Raw genomic sequence first — 9767 nt, 5'->3', positions numbered from 1 at the left:
TATATTTATCCTGTTAAAGATGGGAGTTTTCATTAGAAGAAGGCTGAGGGAGAGGATTTTCACAATAGCTATTTGTTCTAGGTATCTATGGCTACATATCAACTCTAAATTTAGAAGCTTAAAAGAACAAATAATTATCATGACTCAAATTTCTGTAGTTTGAATAGGCTCCAGTGGGTAATTCTTGCTTAGAGTCTCCCAGGCATTATAGTCAGATAGGACTAGAGTTGGAGGCATCTAAAAGCTAGACTTGGTTGGCCATCCACAATGGCTTTCTCATTCACAGGCCTGGCACCTTGGTGCTTGTTGGCCTTTCTCTCTCTCTCATAGCAGTCTCAGGATAGTCACATTTCTTACATGGTGGCTGGCTTCCAAGAGGCAAGAAACAAGCATGTAGGCCAGTTAAGAGCTATACTTGGAACTGGTACAGGGACATTACTGCCATATTCTATTGGTCAAAGCAGTCACAGAGCCCACTCAGATTCAAGGGACTCAAGAAATAAATTCCCTCTCCACACAAAAGAGTGTTCCCTTGATGGGGGAGGTCAGATTACAGAAGAGAATATGGGTTGGGAGATCTACCACACTGTTTGTGATGTTTATACTATCTAGCTTCTCCTTCATTCCAGGGATCCTGGGTTTGTGAGCTTCCTAAAAAACGTGAATGGACAAAGGTTATAACCCTTTTGGAGGCTAAAGTCAAGCCTCAGCTCACCAAATCTCAGGAGGTTTTTGGGTTTTTTTTTAATGTTTATTGGCGGTGGGGGGGAGGGCAGAGGGGTAGAAAGAGAGGGAGACAGAGGATCCCAAGTGGGCTCTGCACTGATAGCAGAGACCTTAATGTGGGGCTTGAACCAATAAACCATGAGACCATGACCTGAGTCAAAGTCAGATGCTTAAGCAACTTAGCCACCCAGGTGCCCGTAAGGAGGTTTTTAATCATACAAATAGGTTCTTTGGGGGTTGTCATATCCATGAACAAAATTGTCAGTCCTTTGGCAAGATTAATTAAGAATAAAGGAGAGGGGCACCTGGGTGGCTCAGTCAGTTGAGTGTCCAACTCTTGGTTTCAGCTTAAGTCATGATCCTAGGGTTGTGGGATCAAGTCCTGGATGGGGCTCCACAGCCTGCTTAAGATCCTCTCTCTCATCTGTGAAAAGTGAAAGTTTGACTTCCTCCTTGCCAATTTGGATGCCTTTTATTTCTTTGTGCTGTCTGATTGCTGAGGCTAGGACTTCCAACACTATGTGCAATAACAGTAGTCAGAGTAAACATCCTTGTTGTGTTCCCGACCTTATGGGGAAAGCTTTCAGTTTACCCCATTGAGGATGATGTTAGCAGCAGGTCTTTCATATATGGCCTTTATGATCTTGAGGTATGATCCTTCTATCCCTACTCTCTTGAGGGTTTTTATCAAGAAAGGATGCTGTATTTCGTCAAATGCTTTTTCAGCATCTATTGAAAGGATCATGTGGTTATCCTTTCTTTTATTAATGTGATGTATCACATTGATTGATTGATTTGTGGATATTGAACCAGCCCTGCATCCCAGGAATAAATCCCACTTGATCGTGGTGAATAATTCTTTTAATGTATTGTTGGCTACAGTTTGCTAGTATCTGTTGAGAATTTTTGCTTCCATGTTCATCAGGGAAATTGGTCTGTAGTTCTCCTTTTTAGTGGGGTCTCTGTCTGGTTTTGGAATTAAGATAATGCTGGCTTGTAAAATGAGTTTGGAAGTTTTCCTTCCATTTCTATTTTTTGGAATAGTTTCAAAAGAATAGGTGTTAACTCTTTAAATGTTTGATAGAATTCCCCTGGAAAGCCATCCAGCCCTGGACGCTAGTTTGTTGGGAGATTTTTGATTACTGATTCAATTTCTTTACTGGTCTGCTCAAATTTTCTATTTCTTCCTGTTTCAGTTTTGGTAGTTTACATGTTTCTAGGAATTTTCCCATTTCTTCCAGATTGCCCAATTTGTTAGCATATAGTTGCTCATAATATTCCTTTAATATTGTTTGTGTTTCTCTCCTCTTTCATTCGTGATTTTATTTATTTGGGTCCTTTCTTTTTTCCTTTTGATCAATATGGATAGGGGTTTATCAATTTTGTTAATTCTTTCAAAGAACCAGTTCCTGGTTTCGTTGATCTGTTCCACCGGTTGTTTTGTTTTGTTTTGGCTTTGATGTCAATATCATTGATTTTTGCTGTAATCTTTATTATTTCCCTTCTCCTGCTGATTTTGGGCTTCATTTGCTATTCTTTTTCCAGCTCTTTTGGTGTAAGGTTAGGTTGTGTATTTGAGACCTTTCTTCCTTCTTGAGGAAGGCTGGGATTGCTATATACTTCCCTCTTATGACTGCCTTTGCTGCATACCAGAGGTTTGGGGCTGTCATGTTTTCATTTTCAATGGCTTCCATGTACTTTTAAATCTTTATTGGTTAACCTATTCATTCTTTTAGAGGATTATCTTTAATCTCCAAGTATTCACGGTCTTCCCAAATTTTTTCTTGTGGTTGATTTCAAGTTTCATAGCGTTGTGTTCTGAAAATATGCAAGGTGTGATCTCCATCTTTTTTGTATTTGTTGAGGGCTGATTTGTGACCCAGTATGTGATCTATTCTGGAGAATGTTCCATGTGCACTTGAGAAGAATGTGTATTCTGCTGCTTTAGGATGAAATGCTCTGAATATATCTGTTAAGTCCATCTGGTCCAGTGTGTCATTCAGAGCCACTGTTTCCTTGCTGATTTTCTGCTCTATGTGGAAAACCCAAAAGACTCCACCAAAAACCTGCTAGAACTGATACATGAAGTAAGCAAAGTCACAGGATATAAAATCAATGTACAGAAGTCAGTTGCATTTCTATACCCCAATAATGAAGCAGCAGAAAGAGAAATCAAGGAATCAATCCCATTTACAATTGCACCAAAAATAAATAAATTATTATTAGGAATAAACCTAACCAAAGAGGTGAAAAATCTATACACTGAAAAGCTTATGAAAGAAATTGAGGAAGTCACAAAAAAAAATGGAAAAACGTTCCATGTTCATGGATTAGAAGAACAAATATTGTTAAAATGTCAATACTACCCAAAGCAATCTATATATTCAATGCAGTCCCTATCAAAATGACATCAGCATTCTTCACAAAACTAAAACAAACAATTCTAAAATTTGTATGGAACCATAAAAGACCCTGAATAGCCAAAAAAAATGTTGAAAAACAAATCCAAAGCTAGAGGCATCACAACTCCAGACTTTAAGCTGTACTACAAAGCTGTAATCATCAAGACAGTATGGTACTGGCACAAAAACAGACACATAGATCAATGGAACAGAACAGAGAACCCAGTTACCAGAAATTGACCCAAAAACATATGGCCAGCTAATCTTTGACAAAACAGGAAAAAATATCCAATGGAAAAAAGACAGTTTCTTCAACAAATGTCCAGTTGGGAAAACTGGACAGCGACATGCAGAATAATGAGCCTGGACCACTTTCTTGCACAATACACAAAAATAAACTCAAAATGGATAAAAGACCTAAACATGAGACAGGAAGCCATCAAAATCCCAGAGGAGAAAACAGGCAGCAACCTCTTTGACCCCTGTTGCAGCAACTTCTTACTTGACATGTCTCTGGAAGCAAGGGAATTAAAAGTTCATTAAAATGAACTACTAGGACCTCATGAAGATAAAAATCTTCTGCACAGGAAAGGAAACAATCAACAAAACTAAAAGGCAACTGATGGAATGAAAGAAGATATTTGCAAATGAAATATCAGATAAAGGGTTAGTATCCAAAATCTATAAAGAACTTATCAAACTCAACATCCAAAAACCAAATAATCCAGTGAAGAAATGGGCAGAAGACATGAATAGACACTTTCCCAAGAAGACATCCAGACGGCTAACAGACACATGAAAAGATGCTCAATTTCACTCATCATTGGGGAAATACAAATCAAAACCACAATGAGATACCACCTCATACCTGTCAGATTGGCTACAACTAACAACTCAGACAACAGACGTTGGTGCAGAGAAAGAGGAACCTTTTTGCACCACTGATGGAAATGCAAACTGGTGCAGCCACTCTGGAAAACAGTATGGAGGTTCCTCAAAATATTAAAAATAGAACCATCCTATGATCCAGCAATTGCACTACTAGGTATTTATCCAAAGGATAAAGGAGTGCTGATTCATAGGGGCACAGGCACTCCAATGTTTACAGAAGCACTATCAACAATAGTTCAAGTATGAAAGGAGTCCAAATGTCCACCAACTGATGAATGGATAAAGAAGATGTGATGTATATATATATACACAACGGAATATTACTAGGTGATCAAAAAGAATGAAATCTTGCCATTTGAAAAAATGTGGATGGAACTAGAGTGTACTATGCTAAGCGAAACAAGTCAGTCAGAGAAAGACAAATATCATATGATTTCACTCATATATGGAATACAAGATACAAAACAGATAAACAAAAGGGAAGAAAAAAATAATATAAAACCAGAGCAGGAGACAAACCATAAGAGACTCTTAAATACAGAGGAAAAACTGAGGGTTGCTGGTAGGGTGTTGGGTTGGGGGAAGGGCTAATGGGGTGACGGGCATTTATAAAGGAGGACACTTGTTGGGATGAGCACTGGGTGTTATATGTGAGTGATGAATCACTAAATTCTATTCCTGAAATTATTATTACACTACATGTTAACTAACTTGGATTTAAATTTTTAAAGATAATTTTTTTAAAAAAAGATTCTCTCTCCTCTCCCTCTGCCCCTCTCCCCTGCTCATGTGATCTCTCTTTCCCTCTAAAATAAATATATAAATAAATAAAAGAGAAAAGATACATCAATGTTAGGAATAAAAGAAGGAGGATAATAACAGATAAAGATGTTTCAAATTGCAAAGTGAAGGTATGAAAAATTTTCTCTTAAAAAAATTGAAAATTCAGACAAACTAGAAAATTGACTAGAAAACTATAACTTACTACTGCTAGCTCAGTAATAAATAGAGAAACTTAACAGCCTTATAACCATTTAATAGGAATAATCAGTAATTAAAAATCTCCACTACTATCTCCCCTAAAAGCTTGCTCTAATAGTTTTATAGACAAGTTCTACCACAACTTCAAGAAATATGTAATTTTAATATTATGCAAACTATTCCAAAAAATAAGGGGAAAAAGGCAAAGTTCCCAGCTCATTCCATATAGCTAAAAATCTTGATACCAGCAATGTATATAAGATAATTCAAGAAAGTAAAATTATATACAAATATTTTTTAATATAAATGTAAAACCTCTGAATGTAATATTAGAAAACAATACCAGCAATGTCATAAAAGTTAAAATATCATGACTAAATACTGTTCCAGGAATACATGGATTAATAAACTTTAGAAATTGTTACTAATGTAACTTTCCACGTTAACAGATTAAAAGAGAAAAACCAAACTCTTGAAAGGTTCAGAAAAATACTCAATGAGACCTAACAAATCTATAGCAAGCAAGAAATAGAGGAAGCTTCTTCAATCTGATAAGGTATACTTATTGCAAGCCAGCAACAAACACACGCTTAATAGCGCACTGCCTTTATAATTAGGAAATAGCCAGGGATTCTGTCACCATCCCTCCTTCAAACTGAACTGGGTACCTTTGCCAATACAATAAGAGAAGAAAAAAAATATATAAAATTGCAATGGAAGAAAAAATACTGTTACTATTCACAGAATATATAATTGTCAGCATAGCAGAGAAGACACATAATTAAATTGATAACAAAGTTTAGCAAAGCAATGAGATAGCTGTAAGATCAATATATGAAATTCTCCATAATCATACAGAATTTAAAATGTGCATAATGTATAACCTAGGACTTCAACTTCTAAGTAACTCCCCTAGAAAATGTTCCACAAATATGAACAGGGGATACTTAAAGAATATTCAAAGATCTGTCTATCAGTAGGGGAACAGGTCAACTACGACATGCATAGAATGGAATACTACACAGCAATTAAAATGAATGAACTACATATCTACATGAATACATCTCAAAACACTTTGTCGCATGAGAAAAGCAAGTTAAAAAAGAGCAGGGGTATGACCTTGGGCATGTTAATTAACTTCTTTGTGACTTAATTTCCTTATTTGTAAAATTAATAGTAGCACCTGCCTTCTAAGGTTAATATGTACAATATGCTTTAGAGTAGTGCCTGACAGTAAATGTTTAATAAGTGTTCACTGTTATGAAATGATGATGATGACAATGATGATGACAATAACATTTATATACTTTGTAAATATAGAACAATTCTAAATGTTGTTTATGTAAATATGTAAACATAAACAACTATACATGTTGTTTATGGATGATATACATGAAAATTGCAAAATGGAAATTTCACAATAATTAATTCTAGAAAAGGAAGGAAGGAGAAATAAATAGAGTATGTATCTATATAGGTCTGTAATATTTTATTTTTGGTTTTGGTTTCTTTTTCTTCCAAGTTTTTATTTAAATTCCAGTTAGTTAACATACAGTGTACTGTTACTTGCAGGTGTAGGATTTAGTGATTCATCACTTACATACAATACCCAGTGCTCATCATAAGTGCCCTCCTTAATACCCATCACCCATTTAACCCATCCCTCTTCCCACCTACCTCCCTCCCTATTTATTTTTTAATATGAGATCTGAAGTCAATATAGCAAAAAGTTAAGATATTTAAGTCTCAGTGGTGGATGTGTGTTGTTTGGTTATATCGTTTTCTGTATTTTTATATATTTGAAATATTTCATAAAAAAAAATCAAAGGCAAGTAATAAATAAGATACTTCAAGATGTTAACAGTAATATGTCTGGGTTGTTGGATGGTGAATGTTTTTTGTTTGCTTGAATAGCTTTTCTTAATTTTCCAAATGTTCTAAATGAGAATGCATTTCTTTTATAATTAGACCCAAAGAAAAAGAGTTTTTTTAAAGCAAAGATAAAAATCCTTTTAATACTGAAGTCACCAGAGATCTGTTTCAACTAGATTAATCTTCACGTAGATGTCCTCTAATACAGACCAAATCTCTATATATTAAAAACTGCGTAACTTTAATAGCATATTTGATTTACTACATCAAAATGTATACTTTACAAAATAAATATCCTTCTTTTGCCTTTAGTCCTTAAAGTTATAATTCACAAATAATTTATGGATGTTTGTCACCATCTTTATTATCATGATATGTCATTCCCTATAAATTTCACATTCCTGACAAAATGGTGGAAAGGGTACAGAAGATCTCTGAATGTATTTCTTAGAAAACTCACATTAATGACAACACTATAGATCTTCCCTAACCTCCTCAACTTGCTGTTTCATGTCTAAAAGCCCATCTAATCTAAAAATACAACTGATCTGCAGAGACCTTATAATTTATCTTTTTCCATGATTACAATTTCTAATCTAACCAGCAGCAGTTCAAATTGAACTCTGATCCAAATGATCAATAGCCACGTGTGACCCATTAGATGTGCGAATATTAAATCGTTTTTGGATAAGCGCTGTCCAAATGAAAAGCATATAATTACCATCTATTAACATATATGGAAGCCAATAACACAAAAATGCATAATGTGTAACACACAACCTATCAGAATTCCCTTCAATGACTATGTTAAGGTTAGATCTTATATTTTACCTATGGATTAATACCAAATTATGATTTATGCCTTCAAGTGTTTATTATTAATAATATTGACCTAGGCTACACAATGGGTAAATTTGTAAATAAAATAAATTTAATTTCTTATTCCATCCTTTTTTGTATGTGTGTGCTTCCTTAACATAAAAGTTTCACTACCTACTGTAGGAAGTAGCCATGTCCAATAAATAAAAGGATAATTAAAGTAGTTTGGTAAGAAAATAATTCCAACATATAGCTTACTTTTCATTTTTTCCCTGCAAAGAAAAAGCTTATACAGTTGTAGAAGTATATAATTATATAAAGAATAGAACTTACAGAAAAATGAGTCCAATCATCTGCCCTCAGTGTCAGAAAGAATAGCAATGAAGTTCTCTAAACATCCTATATTTAACAATGCAGTCTTGGGGAGCCTGGGTGGCGCAGTCGGTTAAGCGTCCGACTTCAGCCAGGTCACGATCTCGCGGTCCGTGAGTTCGAGCCCCGCGTCGGGCTCTGGGCTGATGGCTCAGAGCCTGGAGTCTGTTTCCGATTCTGTGTCTCCCTCTCTCTCTGCCCCTCCCCCGTTCATGCTCTGTCTCTCTCTGTCCCAAAAAAATAAATAAACGTTGAAAAAAAAAAAAACCAACAAAAAAAAAACAATGCAGTCTTTGGAAATTTTTCTTTATGAAAACCTAAACACCTAGGTTTACCTAGACAAGTAACTTTTATGGTCTATTTCCCAGTCTCCTTTGAGGCTAGTTCAAGGCTTTGTGACTGCACCCAGGACAATTGGATATAAGATAATGGTAGCCTACTTCCAAATCTCTTTTTCAAAACATCTAATGGATCTTCTAGGCATCTCACTGATGGGATAAGATCACATGGTCCAAATGCTGTAGCTGTAAGATGCAAGAGTTATCACCCAGCTACATGGATTTTGCACAAGCCAAAAATAAATTTTTATTATAGGAAGCCTCTCAAGTTTCTGTGTGCCTGTGACTACATCATAGCCTACCCTATTCAGGTTCATTTCAGGTATGAGCATAATGAGAAAAATTTTCCAACAGTCACTCCCACTTCCATCCCTTCCTCACCTCCCTGGCTCAGGCCCTGCTTCTCATCCAACAGTGCTTAATTCAGGGTCAGCAGCCTGTCCTCCTGGTCCCTAGATTTCTTTTTCTCCAACCCCACTTACAGATTTAGCCCCTAGACCTCCCTCATTTGTATTTGTATATTTCTGTTTTCTCAGGATCCTAAATTTTAATTCTCAAACCCCATTATCTCTCTTGTTCCAAAAATAGGTTTGAACAAGCTGCTCTTTACATGTCTGTGCATCTTTGCATGGAAGGGATAATTCCCTCTTCCCGTGCTCTGGATATACAGAAGCCATCTTATGGGACAAATTATGTGTCTGTTTTTAAACAAGGCAGGACCAGAGGGGCAGAGAAGTCAGGTCTTCTACTTCAGGAGATTTCAGTCTTATTGAAAAAAAGCGTATGAAGCTCTTTTTTCTGATCTTTTTGGGGCAGGGCTAAGACTCTTATCTAAAGTCACTGTCTTTGCTTCTCCTATGATTGTTTCAGTGGTGAAGGTATTTCCAACAAAGCCTATTAAAAACATAGGGGAATCTACATAACTCACCCTCCAGTCCCAGTTTTAGTGCTTTAACCTTGAGTGATTGCTCGAAGAGATCTCCCCATTTCCTTTGCATCAGGACTCCTTTCACTAACCTTTCACTAAGTGATCATTTGATGAGATTTCCCCCACTTTCTCTGCAGGATGACTCCACTTTTTTCCCCCCTATCTTTTTACACAGGAACCATTTCAACAAACCTGCCATATAGAGCTAAAGTCTTTCAAGCAAGATAAAGATTAGCCTGACCTTTCTTACATCAATTAATCAATATGGTTACACCACAGATTTACCTTTTAACCTTGGTGTTTCCACAGTGCAATATTAAAGCACGATTTGTGAGGTTGCTCCGTTTTATATATGGTTAAGAACAACCCTCTGTCTATGTGCTTTGATAAAGTGTCAGCATCACGCAACACAGGAGCAAAAGGAGGCTTTTATTGTCT

This window comes from Herpailurus yagouaroundi, unplaced genomic scaffold (genome assembly GCF_014898765.1).
Source record: "Herpailurus yagouaroundi ecotype Mexico unplaced genomic scaffold, PumYag 140, whole genome shotgun sequence".
In the NCBI taxonomy this organism is placed as follows: domain Eukaryota; kingdom Metazoa; phylum Chordata; class Mammalia; order Carnivora; family Felidae; genus Herpailurus; species Herpailurus yagouaroundi.
The sequence above is the reverse complement of the archived record's forward strand: the minus strand, read 5'-3'. Positions refer to the sequence as shown.